The following is a 27,645-nucleotide window of genomic DNA, read 5'->3' on the forward strand; positions in this document are numbered from 1 at the left end:
ACACACATCTTGTAATACCTGCTTTAATTAAAGTATTTCTCCCTTTACCTCATGAAATGAGAAATGAAGAGAGAGAGGTGCTAGGTTGTCTAAAGCATCTGAGAAAAGAAAGCTCTGGCTTCACAATACCTTCACGCTGTGGTCCACCCCCCAGCTCTCATTTAGAATGACATGCCTTGGGTTGTGCTGCAAACCAGATTAAGAATTCATCCAAGCTGAAAAACAATGTGAATGAAAACTCCTGCCTCCAAAAAAAGAAACTCTTATAGCTGGAGCAGCCCCCTTGGCCAGATCTTGGTCACAGCAGAGCCCCATAATTGTTCCACTGGCACAAAACAAGGTGTGCTATAGTGCAGGAGCTGGAACAAGTGGGAACAATCAGAGGAGGCCAGAACAGCGGAAGCGAAGGTACACCATTGGTCTTGGCCTCAGATGTCAGAGCACCAGGCTTATAGTGAAATCCTCTAACATATCATCCACTACCTCATACTCTTTACTGCCTTAAACCCAGCACCACCACTGAATACATTCAAAAGCCAGCTTCCAAAGGAAACATGCTCTTCAATGCTTATGCTAATTGTGACTTGTTCCTTTGTGGCTGTGGTGGACACAGGTTGTGTGCACGATAGCTGCTTCCATCATTATTCTTCTAATGTGACTTAGTTCCTTTCAAAACTGAAGCACCAAATGGTCCCAAGCCTAAGCTAGAAATTCAGTCACAATTTATGCAGATTTATTTTCAGTCTTCTTACAGCAAGGCTTTACACTCACTCTCCTTTAAAATGCACTTTGTTCATCATTACACTCAGCAGTACTCTGAATCTTCCAGCAACTCCTTTCAAGTGCACTGTGGGTCACAGAGAAACTGTAGGTATTTATTCTATGGTACAATGTGAGTAATCATGGCAAGAGCTCAACAGCAGATCATGTCGAGGGTCTTTGATTTAAAACAAAAAAGGGTGGGAGGGGGCAACAGAAACCTTTGCCACAAAATTGGCATAATTTCTGATACGGTGTTTTGACACCAGCCTAGCACATGTAAGCAAATCACTACTATTTGATCTAATCATCACAACTTCTTGCAAGTAGCTACCTCAGAATTAGCCAGTTACAGACCTGTGAGGTATAATATAAATACGCAGTCCCAGTCACATTACGGAGTATAGACCACAAACCCAGAGGAAGAAAGAAGAAAAATAATGTACATCAAACCACAAAAGAATAAAGTAGGTGAAATGTTTCACTGCTAATGAGTTACAAAAGTGTAAGGGGATGGTGCTGTCCAGAGAAATGCTTCTCAACTCCCCTTCCATATGAGAGGCAGGCAAAACTGCTCACAAGAAATCTAGAAATAGAGATGCTAAATTTGAAATAGTAAACTAGTATAAAACTGAAACTGACAGGACTTGCACAGAAATGTTCTTCTCATTGAGATGTTCCTTTAAATCACCTACAGAACAGACTACACACACATGCACACAGTTTGTTACCTCAATGTCTAACAGAATCCCATTTACTCTTTTGTTTTAAAAATTGTTCTTTTACTTTAATTTGTGAAACACAAAAAAACCAGCAACCAAATGCAAGGATACCAGCTGAGCTTACAGACAGGAAATTACCTTCCCCTCTTCCCCAACCAGCTTTTATGATGGTTCTTTACCCAGAACTTCCTATACTACAGAGCTGGTAATGGTAGAGATAGAAGAAAAATGGGTGCTAAGGCTTTTAAACATTTTTTTTTTTCTGAATAAAAGCTGAATCCTCTTCTTATTATATCCTTTACTACTGCTAATGTAAAAAGAGCTGAATTAACAGTTAACGGTAAATCCTAAATTGTCTAAGTAGAGACAAAACCTCCTTTCATTATGGGAAGTGAGAAATAGTTAGAAATTAGTGTGGACTGATGATGTGTATTATCTGGATCACAAGGGCATCAAAGTAGCTGAAGTTCTTCATATCAACTTAAACCTAAGCATTGTGAGGGATACTTATCTTTGGCATACACATCTCTGAGTCAGCATATTGCCTCCATTTGATTTTCAAAAAACCTGTCAGGGTTTATCTGCTGAAGAATTCCCTCTATTATTTAACACAAGGAATTAAGAAGTAATTACATTATGTTTACACATTAATAAACAAGGGGTTGCCTTTTGTTAAGGGTAGTGAATCCCTTAATCCTTCCTCAATCTAATCAAACAAGCCAGCAATAAATAAAGCAGAAAGGCATGTGGCAGCCCAAAGGAGAAGTTGAAAGGAAAACAGAGCAAGCTTCAGATTGCTCCTCAAACATACTATCAGGCCAAAGGCAATCAATCACTCCGCTCCAGTGGGAACAGGAGTAAAGGGTGCAAGACAAATACTGACGCTTTATATTCAAAGTTGCAATAATATAACTTACATTGTCATCATGAAGTTCATATACAGTGATCACTGTATATGTGGGGATAGATATATATGTATTTCCACTAGTTACCACACATACAAGTATGGTCATTTATCCTTCTAAGCTTTCACTCACAGGTTTAACATGATAATTCATGATAACACAATGACAGTATCTGGCAGTAAGACACCTACAAAATATTTGCACTTAAACATGCCTTACTTTTTTTGTTTTTTTTTAAAGGTCTGAGAGCACAGAGTTATCACTAGAATCAATCTTATGCCTCTAGTAGCATTTGGTGTCCTTTTGGATCAGGGATAAAAACCCAATCCCTCCCTCACTAATATGAGAAAAAAAGACAGAACACTGAAATCATTCAAGTAGCTTCATGTTGCAAATGTTTCAGTTTAGGCTATTGACAGTTCATTCCACAAACCTTTTCGTCAGCTTCCTAGCAGAGGGACTTACTTACTAAATGTAAAGATGCTTTAAGCCTTGGAGAAAAGATACATGGACAGCTTTTTCTCAAGCAGTCTTTGAGGTGGAAGAACAAATGAAGCATTTCATACCTCACAAGCAACGCAGCACGCCTCTATTACAGAGTTCAGGTTTTCAAAGGAGAGTAGGAAAATGTTTGATGGAAGAGGGGTTCTGTTCTGGAAATGAAGAACCTGGCTTCCCAAAACTGTCTGCCAGAAGCATCAGGCCTGGGCAAACCCCCACCTCTCTCTGAGCAAGCACTCTTGACGCTGCTGAGGTTGGCACCACTAGCCCTGGATTAGGGATTGCTAAAGCTGGTAAGGCTTTCGGTTTCTTTTTTTCCCCTCACCAGAAAGTTTATTTGCCCATGCCAAAACCACACATAGCCAAAGTGAGCTTTGACAGCTGTCGTTTCTGAGCTTTTTTACGTAAAAGCAAGCCTCTACTTCACATTTTATTTTTTTCAGACAAAACCCCTCAGAGAGCAGACCAAGCTATAATGCAACACTTTGTAAATCAGAAAGGTTTATCTTTACTTGGACTTGGGTCAACTACAATAGTTTAAAGCTATTTCTTCATTTCACTGTCATCCAGCCACCAGCTTTGAACTTCTCAGTTGAAAACAAAGACCTTAAGGAAAGGAGATCCTTTCACAGTAATGGTGAAAAATACAGCAAGAACAAAAATTGCTAGGCATGTGCTTGGTTGGTACCAGGCAACAGGAACTTCAATAATATAACAGATAAGTAATCACTTCTAAAAATTTCAATGAAAAACTAATATAAACATGGTCTCAGTGTTATAATCCTTGATCATGCAAGATTCCCAGAAATGTGAGGATGTTTTACTTTAATGGTAACCATAAAACAAACAAAAATTCCAAGATTCCCTCTAAATCTTAGTGATACGCTTTTACTTCTACTTAGATACCATTTCCCAAACAAGACAAAAATTCAGCTTTCCAACAACCAGAAACAAAATCCATCAGTTGGAATACAACCTCCTAAATCACTTATTTAAAAGTATATGGCCACAAGGAAAAACAAGCGGTGACTAAATTCCTTTCTTCTTTACTTAGTTGTTGCAAAGTGGAGAAATTTATAATTCCTTTACTGAAATTTTAACACTTTGGCATAAAACAATTTTTTGTGCAAAAGGAACACACTGCTTCTAAATTAAGAAACGGTGGTGAAAATTATTTACAGGCCCCATTTTACCTAGAGTCTAGTAACTAGAGTGCTGAGTCATAAATTAAACCAGGGCCCTGCCCTTTAAGAAACACTGACATCATAATAAACACATCTCATATTTTCAGTTGAGCCCCAGCAGAGAGAAGTCTCACAGCTCTTTGAAAAGTCCCAGGAAATACATGCATAAAATCAATCAGCCTTCAAGGTAACTAAAAACATGTGAAGAAGAGAATAGACTTCACTGACTTTGAATTTTCACTTTCTGCCTCTTATGTATGCTCCAAACTGGAAAAGAACTGATAATTAACTGTGCATATGGAGAACCACCAAAACCACGTGAATAAACAGTAGAGTGCACCAGACAGTAAAATGGTTATATGAAGCCATGCAAGTCCTGGATATTAATTTTTGTTCAGGAAACTAGCAAGAATTCTTACCCAGAAACAATCACTTCATTGATGTATATCCCTGAAGGTATCATTGAACATAAAAAATCATGAGGACAGAAAAGTTATGAACTACCTCACTTCACCATACTTGTTTATGGAAACTTTTTCCTATCATGTGTCATACTACTGCTTTTCTCCTCTCAGTTCCATCGTCCATCAACCCAAACAAAACTCATGTCTTTCTCCTGAAGTCCCTCAAACCCACTACGGACTTTCTGAGTGCATGAACAAGTGCTAGACTGCACTGAAGCTCAATATACTTGTATAAGGGCCTATGTTCATGCATGGCTTTCAATCTGTCAACATGAACTTGCACTTCTTTGCCTTTACCAGTTCAGTTACCAATGTTGTATTTAACTATACAGACAGTTATATCGATATGCTTATTATTCTAACGCAGTTTATTCTTAAACAGGGTGTACTACAAGTCTTGATATGTCCACTATACTACTAAACAACATATTTTATAACAAGGCCTTCTTTTTTGGCTTGGGCGATGTTAAGCCAGGTTAAGATGTTAGGCCTCCACCTACTCTGTGTCACCAAGTTGTAAAAGGCTACAGTCAACTTTCAGTCAAAAGGATGTAAGTAAATTTAGAAAAGAAGATACAAAGGTTTTCTTGAACCCTTTCTGCACCCAGAAAAAAACAGTGTAGACAAAAGAAAGCATAAAGCTAGATGATTCAACGAAGCGTATCTAAGGACTGGTTAACCCTAAAAAGTGGAGCAAGGGTTTAGACTTGTTTCCCACTTGTTAGCTGGCTCAGTTCACCAACCCAGGAAAACACTGGTGCAAAGCTGGTGAGTGGAAACTGCTCCCAGAAGGGTGTGATGTGCGCTGAAGACCACACAGGCAAAATGGCAAGAACACATATCCCACTGCCTGGCAGCAGCCAGGGCTCTTGCCCAGGAATGGAGTTAAACAGGACCATAAAAGAATCCAGTTTCAAAGGGAAAAAAAAGCACCCAGCCAGATGTCATAGCACAAAATGAACATCAATGTGGCTCATTTTAGGTGATTCTCATTGCCAATTCCATGCAGCTAAGACATCAAATAGACTGTAAGACTTTTAAGAAAGGAACAGCAGCAAGTATCAAATACTTCAAGCATTAATAGTAATAACAAGAACAGGAACAGAACAACAAGCATCAAATATTGTCATAGCTCTCTGTTTAATGCAAAACATGTTATAATTTATGTTATGTAATTAAGTTACAAAGCACTTTCACTCTTGCTTGTGAATAAGAACTTGCAGTCTTGCACCTCTGCAGTTCAAAACGCCTCTCAATGGCTTTACAAGTTCACCAAAAAGGTTCACTGTTGCATCACATGTTGAACCATGCGCTGGCCCCGGCGCCGTATGCAAATGAACTCACTCACCTCCCTGGGTTTTCCCCTTTCTTTTCCCTGATCTTTAATAAGGATATCGAGCTCACAGGGAGTAGCAGGCAAGAGTTTGCTCTGTACTTTCACAGTGGGAAAGAAGCCAAGATACAGACACAATGACTGGATTCAGCTTTTTGAGGCAAACACAGCTGAACAGCATACATCCTCCTCCGGGAAGAACATTTCCCACCACCACTTTAACAGGAAACCTAGCTCAAAACCAAGGGTCGGCTATCCCCTTATTCACTTTTCATACCTGGCTATTAAAACTGGTCTTCCACAAGAGAAGTTTTCTTGATAGAGAAACTTCAAAAATTGCTTAAGTGCTATTTGTTCTGGTTTGGTTTATGATGACTTTATGTGCTAATATTCTGAATGTTACATGGTCTTAAATATTTGGCTTTGACATTGAAGACTTCAATAAAAACATGGTTAATGGTACATACTCAGAAAATAATAAGGAAAATGAATGCAGCATTAGACAGTAAAATGTATATTTATACACAAAAATGTCTCAAAGTTCACAATAGATTCATTTCCTGCTTTAAAATGTACCCCATTTGACAAGACCGTACATACTACGTTTCAAATTTCTTGATGTTCCACCTACTCTTCCCTTAGTCTTTCTGTAGCTGCTTACAACACAAATTACTTGGTCTGAGCAGAAGTTCTCCTCTTTCCTCTCAAATTAAGTGAATTTCTCTGGCTAATTGCCAGTAAATAATTTTAGGTACATTTATAATACATCTAATAATATTTATATATTCTCACATTTCATATGAACAAATACATCCTAAAGGCAAGTGTGCACATGCCTCTAAAGAGAAGCACAAGATTCAGAGCTCATAAAGAGGTAGCTAGGCAGCATCTTTAAGTCTCTCTTAATGCGTTGCTGCTCCTGGGAACTATAGCAGCCTCTGGCATCGCTCCTCCAAACTCCCTAAGAAAAGGGAATTCCCTCTCCCTCTCCACTTTTCTGGCCCTCTCTCAAACCCAGTAGGCCAGCATTTCAATAACACTAACTTTATTTACTAATAATGCAGTGAAACTGAGAAGCACTGTTATTTTCATTTTTTATATGCAAAATCAAGGCTCACAACAAATAACTTGCTGGAGGTTTTATGAGAAGCCTGTGGCATAAGCCAAATGAAATCCAGAATGTACAGAGTATTTTGAATACAAAGTCTGTTTTTCCTTATCTAGTATTCTTTGATTATGCTCCTTCCTTATACTACAAGACGTTCAAGTGTGTGCCAGGTCAAGAGCCAGCAGAGAAGGGGATGAAATTTTGACCATGTGACTGGCATATGTCCAGCTGTATGACACAGACTACCATGACAAGTGGTAGCATTTGATCATGGCATATGATCCTCCTCTGTCCCTGGACAAACTGTGAACTTGGGAGGGCTTTGGCACAGTTGAGGTTACATGCACTCTCTTAAATTTAGGTTTGCTTCAGGAGAAAACTCTAACCCAGTGCTGGCACAGTTAGGTTTTCAGCCTAACTGGCATCTCCTTTCTTGACTTCAAAATCGGGTTTACAGTATCTTAAAGATTTTTGCATATATTTGCTGGACCATGGAATTGCCCATTTGCAATGTTATGTTGTCAAGAAATTTGCGATTATTGCCCCAAACCTTTGTTCCAGGCCACTTTCTTATCTGTTCAGATAGGTTACAATACAGGTGTATTGATTCAGACAGCAATTCCTTCCAAGCAGATTAAGACAACACAAAACAAGCATGTTTAAGACAAAAAGGACATTCTTCCTCACAGAAACTAGCAGACCTTAGCTGGAAAACAATAAACTTGCCTTTTATTACTTTTCCTCAAAAACAGGGAGAGGGAAAGAGGAGATGTACGACAGAGAGAGGATTAATCAAGATAATAATTGCTGATGTTTATATTCTGAAACAAAGGGAATAAAAAGAAAAGGAAAAGATATATTACATGACTAAGATAGCAAGTAACTTGCTGCATTGCAGAACTACTGGAGCCACATCCCAGCTGTAAGAGACATGGATACAAACACAGAGATGATTTCAGATAAGGTCACTAGTTTCACTGCTAGGGAAATAGGAGAAGCTAAGAAGGAAGGAAAACTAAAAACATTGTTTGTTTTGAAGACACTGTATTTTGACCAGTCTTAATGAAGGCTGTCAAAAAAGGAAAGTTGTATATCCTGATTATAATTGACTCCATGAATATCCCTGGCGGATGAGCAGATGCTGATCATGTTTGCTTTTATATGAGGCAAAAACTAATTTGCTGCTCCTATTGCCCTAGTTTGACGTTGCTTCTATAAAAACAAATATGACACAATGAAAAACTGCTAAAAGATTCACCGAGCTACGGAATGTCCTTCCTGCTCACCCTGGCTCACTTTTCACTTCGAAACGTAAAAGGAATGTCACGCATTTCTAAACTATGTCTGGGAGCAAAGCCTCAAGTATCATGAATAAAGATACTCAAGTTCTTCACTATACCAATAAAAATGCTACGTGACTTGTATTCAAGCGCAAGCTCAGATGTTTCTAAATACAGATGGTATCCATCACATGAAGAAAGAACATTAATTACTGTATTTGACATCTTTCTTGGGAACTGCACCCCTCCTCACTGAGCAGAACAAAGTCTCTGGCACAGTAGAAGCTGCCAAGACTTTCTGTTTCTCTGTCCTCAATGCAATGCGTATTCTCTGTGGAAAGAGGAAAACAGGAAAAGGAAAAATTCATAAAGCAACTATCCCTTCCGTATGGTACACCGACTGTTTTCTCAGCCCAGTTTTTATTACCTACGCTTACTGCAATCCTGTCTCTAAGCAATTATATATTGATGTACATATTGACTGCTCAGTTTTTCAATTCTGTACAATAAATGTTTATAAAAACCTGCTACTACAAGTTGACCATTTGCAGCTTCTATTCAGAAGAGCAAGTTGTAACAGTGTGCTAAGCTGTTAAAAGATGACCAAAACTGACTGGGTCTGAGTGACCCATTGCTCTGGAGGGCTTATACTTCCCAATTCTAATCTACTCTGTAGAGAAACAAAGCAGAAGTCCACATGAGCCTGCTTACTTCTGCTGGAAGGAAACCTCAGCAACTGAGATGGATGATGGGGAGATCAAGAGTCTGCAATCGCTGTGGTGTGTGCACATTATTCTATCTAGGTGATACCTCTATTCTATCACTTTAACAAAATTAAGCCTGGAAGAATCAGAAATTCTTTATTTACATTAACAGTGTAAAGGACTACCATCATACCTTCTTTAGCAAACATACACAAGTTTCTTATAGGTGTCCATGTCATGCTAAGCTCTGAACTTGTTCCTCCATAAGAAGTTCAGTGTTTAAGACTGGTTTCCCCAATTCCAAGTATCTGTTTGCTGTGGTATCAAGTATGTGGTACAGCACATGTTGTCAAAGATTTCCAGGGTAACCATGGGAATGAAAACTTACCTCTTTTAAAGTTAATACATACCAGCTACAAGAGAACAATATTAGTATCTTAGCACAGTTCTAGAGACTCCAAGAGAGAAAGGATGCATCGGGACAAGTGCCAGAAAATTTTCAGTTGCAACGATGGCTACACAGCCATCATCACAAGACTGAATAACACCCAGGTATTAAAAGCTGAACATAACGTTTTTTCTTTTCCTTTGCCCTTCTTCTTCTTAGTATTAAAAAATCAGCTTGTTGTCTGGGTTTTATCTGTTTACAACTAAGCATCTGTGTGTATGTATGACAATAGGAATTCTCAGAGCAAGCCAAAGCGAGAAAGATGGATTGGTCTGATGTCTGGTCATCCCTGGGTGTGTCCACATCAGTCCTGCAGTTCAGATCAGTGGTGTGCTTCTGAATCTTCCCTGTGCTTCAGTCTGGACTGTGGGACCCCCTTTGTGGGACAGAATGGATTCTTTCTGGATGGAACTAAATCTGAAGATGCACTCCAACTGTTACAAGGCATTCAGTGCACCCTGACCAACCAGCAGCCTGTCTCAAGTAAAACTTCACAATGCATATAGCAGGACCAAATCTCCCACACCAACTTTTACTCCACAGAGCTGCTCCTACCACATCACATCACTTGCTAGTACAGACATGTCTGTGTCAAAACCACATTCATGTTCCTTGGCAAGTTTGTCTTCTATACACACGATCCCACCTGCATCCTTTGACAGCTTCATTATTTCAGAAGGATGTATTACTGTGGAAGACAGAAAGACAAATTTTCCCTGCTACAGATCAACACAGACATTTTGAAACACACTCTGGAATCAATGGCACAAGAAGGAAATCACCAAACTATGATGTTAACAATACCCAGCAGTGCCAGGCACATGGATGATCAGATTTTGGTATGCACTGTCCACAAGATTCTCAGTGGGAATATATGTTAATAATGAATGCCTACCAGTCTACATCCAGCAATGTTAGCACAAGTCTTCTCAACAGCTGTAAATGTATTCATTTTTTGACATACTGATTACTGGGGCCACAAGAGATACCTAGGAATCCTGAAGAAGATTGACATCACATTCTACTTAGAAGAGGCAAACCTTGATTTAGTTTAAGTTTTAAATGATAGTTGGTGATCCAGCTTCTAACCTTTATGACACCATGGAATCCTGAAGGTAATCAAAAGAAAATTAAGGAAAAAGATTAAAAATGAAAGAGGAGACTTAAAAACAGGAGAACTGAAAAGATGACTGAAGAGGCTTACTAGAATTGAGGTAAAGCAGGGAGACCCTCACAAAATAATGGTAAGCTATTTTTTTCCTTAACCACCTGTTCCATCTTTCTGTCCTTAGTCTCTCTGGATTATTTATTGGTTTAAACAAAATGTGACTTATTTCTATTCATGGCTTCAAACTGTTTATAAGTATCAGCCTACATTCTTGAAATTTATCATTCATATATCCAGTCACACACATACATGTGCCTACTGTGCATATTCTTTAAAATTTCTCACAAAAGATTCCTCTAACCTTTACTAAAACAACTGGATTGGCTTAACTGCGCTACTTAGGACACTCAAATTCTGACTACTAATTTTTAAAATGTCTTATTTTTTTACCACCATAATCTCATCTTTACATAGAAATCAATGTATATGATCCACCATTCCCAGCAGAGCATGAAGTAATATGCAGTGCAGTTTTTGAACTGAGTTGTTTTGAAAACCAGCAAGACTCCTATGGACAAACAGAGCAATAGACAATTAATGATAATGCTATCATGTAAGTGATGATAATGATAAAGCAGCTGACTACTCAGTTTACCATTAATTACCATTAAAGGTTTACCATTAATCTGGATTTATTGTTCTTTTTGGGCACAAAGAAATAGGCTGTCATAATGACCTTAAGTGAAAGTACAAGAAGGGTGTAGGAAATTCCTCAAGATCAAAAGTAAAAATTATTTAAGACAATGACACGATAACAAAAAGTAGTATGACAACTGAAGCATCAACATGAACTGCTGAGATTTCACACAGCTACCAAGACTGTAGTGCAGCTAGCAACAAAGCGTATCAAATAGTGGAGAGATCAGAAAGCTATGCAAGAACAGGTAGCACGAGGAGACTGAGATATCTGAGAAGGTACAAGCTTATACTAGCACAAGCAGAAACCTCTTTGCGGGGCATGTCTGTATTAAACACAGGAACCAGACTGTGAAGTATGATATTACTAGAAAGGACTGCTGGATTTTACTAGAGCAGATTCAATTACAAAAAAGCTGACTGTAAAATGAGTAGATGTTCTGACTACAGTGATACATGTCGTACCAACATGTTTCCTGGAAAGCTGGACAACATTCATGCATGATTTTATTTCTTTTTAGAAGCTGGGGACAGAATCTTCACAAAAAAAGTATGTTCTGTGCCTCATCCAAAGTAGAAAAGGGTCAAGCAGCAGCGGATCGCAGAAGGGGTTATCTGGAGTCAGGCAGCCCAGTTGAGGCATGTCCACCCAGGTCGGATGACACATCTATCTAAAGGGGACATTAGTTCATGGCTCTTGTCCTTAATTTACTGACAGGTGGCTAGAAATAATGTAAGGCCTATATAACTTTTCCTGGTATAGTTCTGGGTGCCAGGACACAAGCAAAAAAAGATGCTTATGCAACTCTTAGAAGAGATTATGCAGCTGCTGTAAAATCTTGGAGGGAACTGACAGATACGGGTAGAACAGCTTTCTCTTGGAGATGAATAGCTGGCAAGGTTAGAGCCATTAGTAAAAGTGGATTTGATGGGGAAATTGTGATAGACGTGCAGCCCACAATTACTTCTGCCTACAAAAATCAGCAGCAGCAGCTCACATGCAAGGACTGTATTGCTATTCAAATAACTAAGACTGGGATTTTTCACAGTAGTGAACTGACAAATGAGCTCACTGCACATCATGGAGACACGCTCCTGCTCTTCCTGCACAGAATTATCCTTTTTTTCTTTCCTGTTGCCAAATGAGGACCCTGCTGGACACATAACATCAAGGCAAAAACTGAGGAGAGCAGTTAAAACATGATCCACCTACAAGAGGGAAACATACTTTGTCAGGGAAGCTGTGTACCAGTTATTCTCAAGCCAGATGCTGCAGGGTTGCTATAAGAGGTGTGAGTTTTGGGTTTGATTTTTGTTTTGCTTTGGTGGTGGTGGTGGGGTTGTGTGCAAAATGTGCTAGTTTAGGCTACAGGTTAAAAAAATGGCCTTGTGGTGAGTAGTCTGCAGATCATTCATTGTTACACAGACCACAAGTAAGATGTCAAAAAAGGCTCCAAACAGTTCTATACGCAGAGATACAGAGCTGCGAATGAAGAAGAGCTGATAGCAACTTTTAGAACTTAGAAGTAAAAGAGTTTTTACAAACGTGTGTTCCATTTATGATACTCTGTGGGACAGCGCATACTTGGGAGATCATCCCCAAACACTCAACACTGCTTGTTGAACAGAAAAAAACCCACAGACATACATGGATACATTAAAAAAAAAATGTACGGAATGGAAAACAAAACAACAAAAAAGACCCCTTTGCCCCTACAACCCAATCACCAAAATTGTATTTTGAGAGGTGGCACAGCTCGAAATGACTCCTCCCTCCCTCTAGTTTCTGGCTAACACTAGCAGAAAACACCATAGGGCATTTGCTGTTCAGAAAGAAAAACGCACGGCCAATTACTCGAGAAGTGACTGCTAAAACCAAGGGAGGATGAAACTCAAGCACCCAGCTTTTACAATGATCTCGTAATAGCAGCCATCAAATACCTGGCTACATTTCAGCTCCAACAATTGCAGCTGCAGTCCCACCTCAGCAGAAGTGAGAAATACCGCGCAAGTAGGTGCCAGCTGAGTTTCAATCTCAAATAGTTCAGTATCTCCTCCCCTGAAGGACATTTTGACCTGCAGGGGCGGTAAAAGCCTTCCTGCATGAACTCCTTAAGGCTCCTTTACAACAACCCATTTAGTGGGGAAACAGAGAAGTGTCTGTATTTTAGCAAAACAACCTGTTTTCCAAGTTCTAAAAATAGAAAAGGAAAAAAAAAACCCAACCCCTTAAAAGTGCCTGTCATCTTGAAACCACTCGCAAGCTTCTCATCCTGAGCAACACAGCCTCCCCCTGCTAAAAATAAAACAGTACATTACAGCAACATTTTTTGCTGGCTTCAGCCAAGGACGTGAAAACCTCCCCTCAGCCCAGACAGGCCGTAAGCTGTGAGTCAGCACTTCTCAGCATTTCTGGAAATTCCTCAGCAAAGCATCCACCCCGTAGCAGGAAGCTGCCTGTCCACTTCAGCCGGTACCCGGAAACAGGAGGGCCGTCACGGGCTTCACCTGAGCTGGGGACACTGCTCAAGAGAACAGGACCCAAACTGCCCAGTGCTCCCTGTTGCCATCAGCTTCCATAGAACACTGCCCAGGGAACAGGCTCAGCTAACCCCAACTGTGTGCAGTGACAATAGGAACATGTAAGATTAATTTAATTGCATTAAAAAAACTCAAACCAAGCAACACACTGGGCTAGGGCACTGGTGAGTCTCTATGGCACAGTTTAAATCATACAGGCTGTCCCAGCCCAAATCAAGAGATAGCTCTGCTCCATCAGCCCCTGGCAGGACCTGTGCCCTGCCTGAAGATACCTGAACTCTTAAAACACAGAGCCTTGCCCACCAGGTAAGGAGAGAATACAAAGAAAGTGAGTGCTTTCCCCTCTTAAGCTGATGAAGAAGCTACAGGTTTAAGGCATCACCATGCCCGGGAGCGGAAGGGGGATGTGATGCCAGGCTCTCTCTCCCTCCAGCAGTCCATGCTTTACACAGATTATCTTACAGCCTGCAAACCACAGAGCCTAGTGGTCAGAAAAGGACACAAAGATGTCTTGAAGATGCCCCAAATCTGCCTGCATCTGTACAGGTTATGGTGTTGTCAGGTATCTCATCCCCACTGAGGCACAAACCTTCATGGAAGTTCTCAATGCGTGAGACTCCCAAATGTGTACAAGCACCAGGGTGGACAAACTGCTTTGGAAACTGAGATACATCATGCACTCGGGTCTGTCTCTAGATATAAAGCTGTTATTTCACAAACCGTGCCTGTGGTGAATGCAGTTGCTACATCACCCACCTCAGACTGATCATCTCCTCTTGTTTTGCTTTAAACCCCCACTTTGACAGGGCATTAAGGAGAGAAAGAAAGGGAATAGGAAGTGCTTTGCGAGCAAGAGTAATTGCATGTTCTGACCTCTTTGGCTTACATCACATGCATTATCCAACCACCACAAATCAAGAAGGAAACTGAATATAAAGACATTAATTTTCAGTACAAAACATATGTTAAAACTAACAGAAGAACAGGACCAATGTTAACTGTTTCCCTGCTTGTTTCTTCTCTCATATATGTGGCTATTCCGCCGCAAAAAATATTCTTTCCTTTTTTCTCACTTTTTAATTAACATTCATATAAAGGAAGCTGCCTAAAGTCGGGTACAAAGAAAAAAAACTATGTTTTTCTCAACTGTTTTTAAATACGGAGCACTAGAGATTAAAGCGAGGCAGATAGCCAAATACCTCAGCCATCACAGTCATTAATAAACGCATTTAACATTCGTGCAGCTTTCGAATGCAGAACATCTGGTTCCAATTCCCAATCTGGCTTTTAATAAAAGTGCCTCCCCCACAATACTTTTATTATAAAGTGTTCTTTTCCGCCCCGCGCCCCCCCCCCCCCCCCTTATTTTTTCTCATTTTAGTTTTTTTTTCCATTTGGAAGCGGCTGTTCCTTCCTTCTTGCTGGAAGCCACCTGACCACTGCCAGGAAGAGGAATGCAAAACATTCCCAGGAGCAGCTCCTGACGTCAGGGAGGCAGCATTCCTCCTCCTCCTCCTCCTCCTCCCCGCCACGGCCCACCACCACCGCCCCGGCGCAGAGTCCAGGCCCCGGCCCAGCGGCGCGGTGCCGCCGGCAGCTGCCGCCTGCCCTGAGTCACGCCGTGAGCTCCTCGCCATTTAAAGCTAGAGACGGCGACGGCAGCCATCAAGGTCTTGGTCCTGCAGAAACGGTGTTTATCTAAGAGATTGTCTATCGCTCCTGCTGTTTACTTGCTTTCCCCAGGCATACAGAGCTTAAATAAACTTAGGAACGGGCGATGGTGCCCAAGCCAGGCATTGTTATGTTAACTCAAGCCACTCTATGCTCCCCTTCTTCTTGCCCTTAAATAGGAGTTTCTGCTTTGGATAAACTTCAGGTCCATGGGAGGTTTAAATCAGCTTCGACACTGACTTTCATGATTCGTTCATTTTACTTCTCATTTATTCACTTACAGGCTCACGGCCAAAGGGTGCCAAGGAAAACAGTGACGTGCTGTTGTGGGGCTGTTTGCTTTTTCACTTTTAAGACATTCCCAAGAGATCATGACGTGATAAGGATACCTAGGCAGGCAGCCTTCGTCAAACACAGCGCTGCAACGGCAATCTCAGGGCTTTTCCTACAGTATCTACCGTCTAATGCATAACAAGATGAGACAGGGTAGGATTTCAACTCTGAACATGTCTCTAATTTCATTTATCATAACACATTAACAATACATGGCATCATTTCATTCTAAACTAACTGATAGTTAAAATTATGAGAGTTTCCTGGTTGAGTTTCAGTCAGTGAGCTTACTCCTTTCAATATATCTAGTCTGGTTTGATAATTTGGGGACATAAAGTTTTAAAATTCTATAAAATATAATGCTCAGAAAAAAAACCCAAAACAACTCTGCATATTTTAAGAAACAACTGTATCAAAGACAGTGAAGAGTAAAAAGAAGCAATAGTTATTGCCAGAACTGTCATGAAGCTAAAGAAGAATTCCCCATTTCCACCACGCGAAGGGAGCAGGAAGGTAGGTTAGCGAATATGAAAACAAATCTAATATGGAAAACCCTCAATTCCTAGATGATGTGACGACAGAGCTCTTCAAGAAACACTTTTCCATTTCATGTGTCTCTAATCATATAAGAAAAAGTTTGAAATATATAATTTCATCACTCCAAAACCAACAAAACCCTAACATATGAATGTTAGTTTAATCATTGTTTCCCAGGGAATACAAAGGAAGCCAAAACTCATCCTGAATAGCTAGAGAGTGTGACTGGTGGTAGTAAAGTGTTCACATGTATCACTTTTCCCCCAAATATTGACATAATTAATGTAAATTTCTTAATGTTGACTGACCACACTTTAAAAACCAAAGCGAGACAGTACATCATTTTCAGTATTAATCGTAATTAATCAGCTATGTGCTGTTAGGTTTACACTGTTTGTTCAGCTGCAGTCCTACACATCAAGATCCAGATGGCTCCAAAACCTGCAGGACGTTTGTTGGACCCAGTTTGCTAGCTTCTCACTCCATTCGTGGCAATTTAAGAAATAAAAAATGCTGGGTTTTTCTCCTAATACAAGGACTTGTTACTAAAAGGTCAAACAAATGTCTGCTCTCTGACCAACCTCATGCCACCCACAACTTCTTTAAGGAAACTAGCTTTCTGAAGAACCGCATGGCAAGCAAACACATTGCTTTCCTGGTGAGAAGCCTGCAAACACTGGTTACACCAGCTGCCCACATCTGACCAGCCAGAAAACCCCAAACCACCTTTTTTTGCCCTCTTCTCCAGAGGTCACTAATATTCAAATGATGTATCATATAAAGAAATTGGCATTGCTGGACAACCTGACAAAAAGAAGACTCAATTTTATTTTGCAGAAGTCGATGGGAAACCGGAAAAACACTTGTAGCTTCCTGCAGACACTGCAGCCACTGGCTACTGGAAAAAAAACACCAACCAGCTGATCTCTGCTTTTACATATACTTACATACATTTAGCTGAAGTTTGTTGATGTCAACAGACAGCCATCAGTGTACATGACTATTAAAAATAGTACTTTAGGTTTTGCAACAAAATGAGAGAAAAGGAAAGTGCATTAAGTTTCTATCACTGAAAAACAGAAGAAATACAAGAAAAATATTCTATTACCTAAATAGAATAAAAGTAGTAGCTCAGTAGAACTGGTTGATTTTCTAAACTAAAGACAAAGTGAAATATGTCCTCAGTACTTTCTAAAATTATGTACAAGCTAAGGTAGCCTGCAGCCATTGAAGAATAGAATCATAGAATAGTTAGGGTTGGAAAGGACCTTAAGATCATCTAGTTCCAACCCCCCTGCCGTGGGAGGGACACCTCACACTAAAGCATGCCACCCAAGTCTCTGTCCAACCTGGCCTTGAACACTGCCAGGGATAGAGCATTTACCACTTCTTTGGGCTCCCTGTTCCAGTGCCTCACCACCCTCACAGTAAAGAACTTCTTCCTTATATCTAATCTAAACTTCCCCTGTTTTAAGTTTGAGCCTGTTACCCCTTGTCCTATCACTATGCTGCTGTGCACTTTTTTGTTCTTGACATTTTTCCTCCATTTTCTATCTTTTATACTACCTTCAGAGATAGATATACACAGGGTTTTTTCAACTGTATATTAGGGATTTTAAAAAATCTCCCTTTTTTCTTCAGAAATTATTTCTCTTTTAAAATAAACTTAAAACTTACCAACATGTAAATATATGCAAATCAAAACAGGTCACTTCTGAAAAGCTGACTTTAGAAGTTCTGAATGATTAACATTTAAAAATGTTTGACTATTTAATCCCTAGTATTGAAGTCTGGATGGGGATTAGAATAGGCACAGCATACAGAAGTGATGAGAAGCGGGGTGTGTTCTCAGCTTTTCCAAAGCTTAAATTCATGCTTCTCTCCTGCATTTTAGCTGCTTATTCATTCTACTATTTTTCATCACCAGGAATAACGTTTGGATGCCAAAAGCATGAATGAAGTCACAGTGAGTACTTCCTTCTATGCCTTGTACACAGAATTAAGCTTCAGGTGTGTTTCAGGAGACCGCCTCGAGAACCTGTGAGTCATGAGCTTTGTACCAAGCACGCACTGCCATTCAGTCATGGACAACTTTCTCCTGGCAAAGCCTGGCAAGTGATTAGATCTCCATCAATTGATTGCCACAGATGAAGTGGACACTAGAATGGAAATTCAGCCTCAGAAGACTACAAATACTTTAATGAAATTATTCTTTTTCACCAAAAGAGTAACACAGAGTGATATATATTTCCTACCAATTGGCAGAGCCACAGCAGTTTACTTGACTTCTAGAGGGAAAAGCATCTTTCTTTTCTTGAACTTACAGAAAAGGGACTCAAACATGAGTAACAGTTTAGAAAACAATGGGTGTAAAGAAAGATAAGAAAATTGATTAATACCCAGAAATCAGTAAGAAAAATATGTTGACTTTTCCATACCTTTCTTGCTTACACTGCCATTTGGGTGGGTAACTCTTCTCCTCCAAGACTAAAAATTCAGTTGATAATAGTGTGCCCTGTAATACCTGAAATACTTTTAACTGCAAAGGATCAGAAGCAGGGGGAAAAAACCCAGAGCAGCAAAGAACTTAATCTCATATGTTCACTATTACATCTGGTAAGCAAAACAGCCCAGACACCAGCTGCTAATGTTGCACAGACCTCTGCTTACACGAGACTAAAAGCAAAGCCCCCTGAGAACCAAACACCCCCTGAGGTTTTGGAAGGCTGTACTGGGAGAAAGTGGCAATTTCTTCACAGCTTCTCACCTTCACACATAACCTACACAAACTCTGTTTTGAAGCACGCCCGTACTTTTTCTGAAGCATGCTCCCTCCTCTTTCTTTTCGTGCATCTCTGTTTTCTGTTGCTGGCTGGACCCGGCAGTGGAAGTGCTGAACAACAGGAGTGGGTCCAGCCCTGTTGCTGACTCAGATCTGAGAGCCTGGGCTCATCAGATTTCACTGCTGCATTCCAGATTTTGGTACCCAAAAAAATTCAGATAGTTATCTAAACCGAACTTCCTGAGGGTGAACTATCCCTAGCACTAGACACTTTGAGGGCCGATATACCAGGCTTGAGCAAGAGCCCATCAGCATACCGAAGACTGCATGCTAACTGTGCTTAAAGCAATAGCTACCAAGAGAAGTTCAACTCCATCACGGGGTAAATTATTGAGTTAATTGCCTTGGTATTCATATTTACATGCAAAAAACCCAGCAGATCTGAGGACAAATATTACACTGTTCCTTTAAAACCTTTGTTTTAGGGAAATGGACTTCAGAAAACTTCTTTTGTAATGTAAAATGGAACCATCTGTACATAAATTTTGGGAGTTATTTTGATGTTAGGTTTATTGATATAATTATGTTGTTACTAAGCTGTTTACTGTTCCAGGCTCCTAATAGCTACGAGGGCTTGTTAACAATACTCTGAAATCACAGGGAAGCCTTTTCTTTCCCTTTGGTTTGGAAAGAGAAAACAAAAATTCTAAATGTGTTTATTTCCACATTTTATATTTGCACATAGCATCTACTTCCTTTAATGTGAAAATTTTATGATTACAAAGCTTTTGCCTCAATTTGTTTAGCTTTACTGCTTGGGCAGCCATATTATTATTATCACAACAGTTTGAGACTGCATTACTTAGCTGGCTTTAAAGAGAAGTCCCAAGGTGAAGTATTTCTTCATACTCACTTTAGTCTTAAAGCAATAAGAAGACTGACACTGCAATTACTGTGAAAAGAAATAATTACAAAAATTATGGTGGTAATAACCACCGTACCTTAAATTGTTTCCTCTTTGGAGCTGGAGATTATTGGTTTTCCAGTTCCAATTCTGAAAAGGAAAAGTCTCCCACACAGCTCAGCAAAACAGATTTTTCAAAAGAAAGCTTTCTCTGGCTTGTTGTTTGATTTGGAGAGACAGGATACAGCAGGTTCTGTAAGACAAACTGCTCAAACTTCCAGCTGGCATCTGAAAGCCCATCTTTAACTTTTCTGTAATACATCCAGGGTTCCAGTGGACAACTGCTGGACCATTTGCACAACAGAGTGAAAAGCCATCTTGTTAAACAATCTTTGTCTAACAGAGACCAAAGCAGTAACAGAAGCTTTTGGTATATATTTGATGCAGTGAGTAGGATTCCTGAGAAATACACTGGTCAAGAAGAGGACACACACACAACTTTACAGACTGATTATTTAAACTCCTAGAAATTGTACTGCATTAGGCATCTAAACTCTGTTTTCCCTCCATATGAGAAACTACAACTAACTAGATAAGAAGTCCAACAAAAATTGTCATCTGTGTTGCAAATGAAGTCAGGTAGGAAGGTGGAGGATTACAACATCATCCTATTTGCTCCCTGCTTACTGTAAAGTACATCAAGGATTTGTATTTTTTGCCCCACTTGACCTCCTGAATAGATGAAATCCATTATATCTTGTCAGAGAGACTTGGTAAGGAACACGGAGCGAGAGGTGAATCAAGTAATTAAATATTTTGAAAGGTTCCATGACAATTTAAAATCAGTGATGGATTTACCACAGCAGAATCAAGAGACAGGAAAGGAATGGAGATAATGTAAGCCAAGAACTTGTGCACTTTCCCTAGAGGGTGGAGAACAGCATTAGAACAAAATGTTAAAAATCACAAGACACAAAAGTTTTAGAGAGGATCATCTGAAGTAGTTAAAAAGATTCAAGGAGTTTCCTAAATTATGAAAAGAAGAACATCCCCATCAAAGCCAGGAATAGGTCTGTTAGGCTTTCAACAGGTTAAAAGCCTGTCATAGCCAGGAGGTAGCTCTTAACAAAACTCATAGCATGCAGGGAAGTTCTCAGTTTTTCCCCTGGCAAGCTCACTTCAAAGCAAAGTTTGTAAACATCTTGGGGGACAAGGGGGGCAGAAAATTACAGTGGGTTTCAGAAACATTTACAAGTGTTTTGCAGAAATGAAACTTCTTAAGGAGATCAGTTTCACTTTCTGAGGAGGAATGGTTTGTCCATAAGCCAAAGGTCAATGACAGCCAGTACAGTGAAGTCCTTAAAAGCATTAAACGAAAAGGCACACGGCCTCCTTCAGCGTTATGGAAGAGAATATTGTGTATACAGTGCGGTGACTGTCTCATACACACCCCTCCATTCAGAACAGATAATGTACCGAGTTATTAAAAGCTGTGCATAAGTAATGGACACAAAACTAAACAAATCCCCCTTTTGCAGACTGTTAGTTCACAGACACAAAACTGAAGCCAGAAGACTTTCTGGACAAGTAAGCGCTGAGGCTATCTGGAGACATCAGTTGCCCAGGACCAGTTTTACCTGTGTTTCTGTTGACAACACTGCTGCCTTCTGCAGCCAGCGGGAAGGGCAGGGGCCTGCCTCCAGTGGGGCTCAGCCAGCCTCCCTCCACCCCTGAGAGTTACTCTGCAAACGCAAGCTGGAAAAGGGGCTCCCACCACTGCACTATGTAAAATGATTCCCATTGGCAGGGATTTCTCCTCCCTGCCTGTTTTTATGTAATGCTTACAGTGCTACAGGAAACGCTCCCAACCATGCGAAGTTCAGCCCTGGCCCATGCCCAGCCTCCTGCCAGTTCACCTGGGTCTTTGGTGCTACCACAAGACATACTGTAAACCATGCTGCTCAACAAACCTAACTTAAAATCTGCTAAAGCAAATTATTTAATTGATTTGATGTACAGCACAGTCCCAGCAACAACTGGTCTGGTACAACTGAGGGACAGCGAGCACAGCACATCAAAGGGAAATACAATAAAGGAAAAGCATTCTTTACCACATAGTAAAGAATACCACAATTAAAATAGTATTGAATGCATCACCAGTGTGACTGTTTGTAAAGTAGCTTAGAAAGCTAAGGAAAAACACAGTAGGAGTTGAGGGGAGGAGAGTACCATGCTCTTGATGCCCAGACTTGAGGGCCTCTCATTCCAGACTCCAGCTCTAATGGGTTTGATTATGATCATGCCCAGTTTCGGTCAAGAGCAATAACAAACCACGTGTGCTAGCCAGGCTTCCATGTTTTCATAATGTAGGATTTACACACGTTAATATATGCATTTTATGTAAGTTTTAACATCTGATGAGGTTATACAGTAAGGCTGTGTCATGGTTTTGTCTTGCTAGCTTATAGGGAGTATTTTCCTCTGAATTGTGCACAATGTATGTTTAGTTAATAAAGCAGTAGCAATTTGATAGCAGATAAATAAACAAACTACAACTAGTAATACATTTAATATGTATATACTATATATATTTAGTCCACATTCTGGATGAGAAGAGCTTTACCTAGACATAGCTGAAGCACATCAACACAACAGCTGATCATTTGGGATAGAAAATGACTTTTCAAGAAAAGCTTAAATGAAAAAAAATCAACACTACAACCAAGTAATACCTATATTAAGTTAGAAAATGGGTGTTTAGAATTTAATCTAAATAAACGCAGGGGGGCTTTATATGTAAGATTATATATATCTCCAAATATCAGACCTCTTCCATAAAGGCAAACTTCACTCTGTAGGGTTTGCCTAAGAACAAGATCTGTGACCATAGGTAAGAATCCTGACCAATTAACAACTGCAAGACACAGGAAGAGAATACTTTTACATGTAGTCCAATCTAAAAAATAAACAGATCTAAAAGTTGCTTTATCCTCCTCTCCCCCCAGAGGTGTCATTTATGTTTAGGTTGTGGAAATAATTCCCCCCCCCCCCCCCCATCCTTGTTTTCTCCTCTAAGCTGAGCTGGTTCTAAGGGCAATTTCAGGGTAACCAGTAAACCTAATGGGATTCCATTCCTTCCTGAGCAGCAGTCCTCAAAAATCAGGAAATTACAGCCATATCTGAAGTGACCAGCAACCCAAGGCAATTCTCAAGGCTTACGTGGACTGTTTCAGAAGTTGATAATGTGGTATGTTGATGTTTGTTTTTAAAATGGGTTTGGTTTTGAGTACAGCTACCAAATGGTTCCCTGCTATACAGCATGATTGAAAGCTGAACACCTAGAGTCAAATATTTCCCAGCAAAATTAAACAATCACCTCATGCAGAACTCCTCAAACTGCAAGTCATGAGTGTCAGCCAAAGGAGGCTGTAAAAAGACAAAATACTGGACAGCTTATTTATTTTTGGGAGGGAATGGAAGGTAAGAAAAATTTCAAAAGATAATAAAGAACTATCCTGTTCTATATAAGAAGTTTTAAAATAATCTGAAGAAAACAATGATATATTGTAAAACTGGACTCCTTTAAGCCTACAAACCCTGTCAGTTCCAGCATCAGCCCATATGAATTATCTCTTCCTCAATCTGTACATTAACAATGCATGAAATAGTACCAACCCTATTAAATTAATATTTATGACAAGCTCAAGGAACCATTAGACAAGCTGTACTTGCTAAGGCACAAACGCAGCGTACAAGTCTCACATAGTTGCCTTGCGCATGTTTCTCAAAAAGGAACCTCAACTCAGAGGAGTGATTTGTTTCTGGAAACACAAAAGGCAGACAAGCTGTGCCACGGTAGGAAGACAAATGAAAACACAAATATAATCAATGCAGTTTATAGCTTTATAGTGAATCCAAACTGTTCTCAAGTTCAGTGCTTTCAGTGTGTTGTAGTGTGCAGCATTCTAGTAAATATTCTCCCAGGTTTTTTCAGAGTTTTTATGATCTATGCTGTCTGTCCCAACAATATCTCAGAGATGGCAAAAAGGGGTATTTTAAATTATGAGGTATTAGTTGAAGATGCTGACAGACTTGGGTTTGCACTAACAGATGTGCTGTGAACAGCAGCAGCAACTTCATGGTGGACACGCAGTCCTCTTTTATGCCAGCCAGAGATAAGAAGACTGACTATGGATAATGATTCTAGAGAAGACTGTGCAAAGCCCATTGTCATGATCTGCTCTAGAACAGACATGCACCACTTATTAAAAACATAAGAATCCTATCCTTAAGAAAGTGGGAGATAAAGAACCCTGAAAATCAGAAACATCCACAGAAATATTCATTATGGTTTTAGACTTATCAAGGAGAAAGACAACATACACAATTTCAGGAGTCCAAAGAGGTTAAAGAGGGAAAACAAAACAAAACACACACACATGCAAAATCCTTCCCACATACTGCCAAATATTTTTTTGGAGCCACGTCAGTGATTTGGCTTTCAAAACACACAGTGAATCTCTCAAAGGTAAAATTAAAGCTTGTGCACCACTTCTAACATCATGAATACTGTTCTGATACTTCTGCTGTGAGAAACGTGGTCTGCCAGACAGCCATCCTGGGACAGTAACAAGAGAAATACTACTACTCAGGGAGAAGTAATACACCGCAATCTGCATGGTTAATGTTGACTCTGAAGACTGGTAGGAAGAGAAGCTTCATCAACCACACAAAAGGCTGCACTGAATGTTTCACAGCTGAACTGCTTTATATACCAAATTATGTTATTGCTGCCAAAAATATGTAAAACCATGGGCATTTCTTCCATGAGCTTTTACAGAAGGGCTGCAGTCTGCCTTGTAGAAGTAGCAAAATTTGTTCTCCTCCTTGCCTCTGTGTCCCTGCCCACTAGGATAGCAGAGATGTTTTAAATACTGCATTTGGTAGCAACATTCCAAATTTTTCAAATATTTGAAAGCAACATTCCCCTTTTGAAATACTTGGGGTTTTAATAACTATTTCTGCTAAGAGCGTAGCAATTAACTTTTGCTTACCTACACTTAAATATGACATTTAGGAGGAGGAGTCTGAGAAAGCATACATGTTGGAGGGAATTGCCAGACGTGACAATATGATGAACTCACACTTTATCCACCTCGTTGCCCATCCAAAATTGCATAAGGACACCAGCATGCTTAGCGTGAAACTCTCTGTGGTCTAAAAGATCCAGCATATTCAAAGCCCAACACAAGTGCGTATAGGACTGCATATAAAAAAATCTTACTGTAACCACACACCTACAATTACAGTAGCAAATCACACCTGCCAAAGAGAATGAGACTTGACTTAAAAATTGTTTCTCCATGATGAGCTCAGGAATACACTGTATTTCCCAAAGTGAAAGTACTAACCAGCAATCCAGCAACGAGAAATCATCATTTTTCAAAATGTAGGTTGAAAGAAAAACCAAAAAAAAGATTAGCTGATTACTGATAAACATTTAAACAAACCCATTCAACACAGTCAAAACTTGCTCTTTAGTGGTTAAACTACTGCAGGAATTTTGGCACATAGACTTTTTACAAATTAAGTATTGTTTTACACGTCCCAAATGTGTTAGTCATAAACATTAGCAGAGGAATACAAATCACAACTTTTTAATAACCCTGCAGTAATTCTGAACTTGTTCATCTGATCTTATTTAGCTTGTTTTTTCTTCATGACTGGATAAAGCAGACTGCAGGATTTTGTGCAGTGCCAGGTCTTGGCTCCATCAGTTGCTTATTAAACAAGATCTGGAATTTAGCATTGGATTGAATGCACATGGGAACTCATGTGAAGCTGCTCGTATATCATTGATAGCCCCGTTGCTAACACAGAGTTTATCCAAGACGGTACATTTTTCGTTGACTTGAACAAAGCTGTTCGCCATCCTCTGTTTTTGACGTCAGTGGACAACTACCCACTAACAGTATCTGTCACTACAAAATGCTTGGAATTTCCTCACTTATAAAAGCTGGAAAGTTTCAAGTACAGACCTTTCATTAAAAAAAAAAGTACACATGATTAGATTTTCAGGATGAGAATATTTTGTGACTATTAGGATAGGACATTTTCATTCTCACTGAATATTTTTTCCAGTGACTTAAGAATTCAGACATAAACAGCATCACTGTAAAGAATGGATGTTTAAAAATATAATTTTCCTCTTTTGTTCCTAAAACCCATGGACTCAAATGCACACTAATTCCTCAGCATGTAAGCATCACAGTGATTAAAACCTTTCCCACTAACTGGACACTACAACCATTCCAGCAGGATCCATGTAGGACTGTATCTAGTGTTTAGAAAAATGTAGAAAACCACCCCCCAGCATAAAACAGGCTATTTACATTCACTGCCTCTTTTCTACAATTCTTTTGTTCTTACATATGAAATGGCTCGTATCAAAGAAAGTCATCCTGGTGGAGGCTCCCTCCAGAGCCCAGAATTACCTCCTGAGAACAACACACAATGTTGCTTCTAGGCAAACTCTGGGTAGCCCTTCTTGCTTGTCTGAGCCAGGAGCATAACAACTGACTACATGTACCCAATTCAGACATCCATCTGGACTGAGAGACATATTCTACCCCTCCTGGAGGTTTATGTGCTGACAATGCATTTCAACCTTGATGTAAAAACCAAGCTGCTACTTCACAAACACACCACTCACTTCTGACCCCTCTGATTGGCTCAAAGCAAACAAACATATCAACAAAACCCAGCACTTCTTTGGCACAATAGAGTGGAAATTCCCCTTTTTCAGCATGGCAAGATACCATCAGCTATTAGTCCAGAGACAGGCAGACATGTTTTAAAATTCAGTTTTAATCTTCTGCAGAACTCTGGATCTACTATCTTGAGGCTCCCATCTTCCCCAAATGTGTTTCCACTCTTTTCTCCGTGGGAAACCTCTTTCATAGAGAGCAGTTCGTTCACCTTTGTTTTTCAGGGTACTAAAATTTATGTATGGCATTCAGATAATACATCTATTTATGCCATAGTTATACAAATAAACAGGTCTATCTCACAGTAAAAGTGGCATCATGTTCCTATGTTTATTAGACATAACCCACATCCGAAATACCAGGTATTTGTTGCTTCAGTTGGTTGTAACAAATCAGAGAAGTGGCATGAATGACTTGTTCTCCTCTCAGAATCAAAGCTTTATAATTCTGTATTTTTCCAATTATGTCATCCACCTATGAAGGAACAGAATTATTCACTGATTTGATTACTAAGAAATTGTGGTGTTTTGATTTTCTACATGCAAGGTGAATAAATATAATACTAATGGCTTGATCTCTTTAGTTCTAGAGATATAACATAAAATATAACTGAGCAGCTCTACTGATAAAACTTTCTCCCTTACATTACAGGATGGACAAAACCCCAAATTTATTAATAAATAAAAAGGAAAATCCAATGGACTACTCTGTCAAAATGGATAAAACAACATAAGTATTTAAGAAATTACATTAAAAGCTTGTCAGAGACAACTTTCCGTTCACAAAAAGTATACACATACCTATTCTCAAAAGACAATTCATGTCTTTTGAGTAGGAAAGGTATAACCTAACAAAAAAAAAAAAACCAAACAAAAACACCATAAATACTTGCAAGAAA

At 39.6% G+C, this 27,645-nt stretch overlaps 1 protein-coding gene and 1 long non-coding RNA gene across 3 annotated transcripts in view; both read right to left on the reverse strand.

Annotated features, from left to right (window-relative positions):
* SPIDR (scaffold protein involved in DNA repair) overlaps nucleotides 1-27,645 on the reverse strand; it is a 204,213-nt gene that overhangs the window by 96,529 nt on the left and 80,039 nt on the right. The gene's annotated exons all lie outside the window — the stretch shown is intronic.
* LOC133266868 (uncharacterized) lies at nucleotides 7,684-10,685 on the reverse strand. Its single transcript, XR_009742542.1, has 2 exons — nucleotides 10,304-10,685; nucleotides 7,684-8,587 (listed from the first exon to the last, which is right to left on the reverse strand). It is a non-coding gene; the product is annotated as an uncharacterized LOC133266868 (long non-coding RNA).

The sequence above is a fragment of the Pezoporus flaviventris genome, unplaced genomic scaffold (genome assembly GCF_033815535.1).
Source record: "Pezoporus flaviventris isolate CSIRO_AGI_PZ_B2104156 unplaced genomic scaffold, CSIRO_AGI_Pfla_v1 ptg000007l, whole genome shotgun sequence".
Taxonomy (NCBI): Eukaryota; Metazoa; Chordata; class Aves; order Psittaciformes; family Psittacidae; genus Pezoporus; species Pezoporus flaviventris.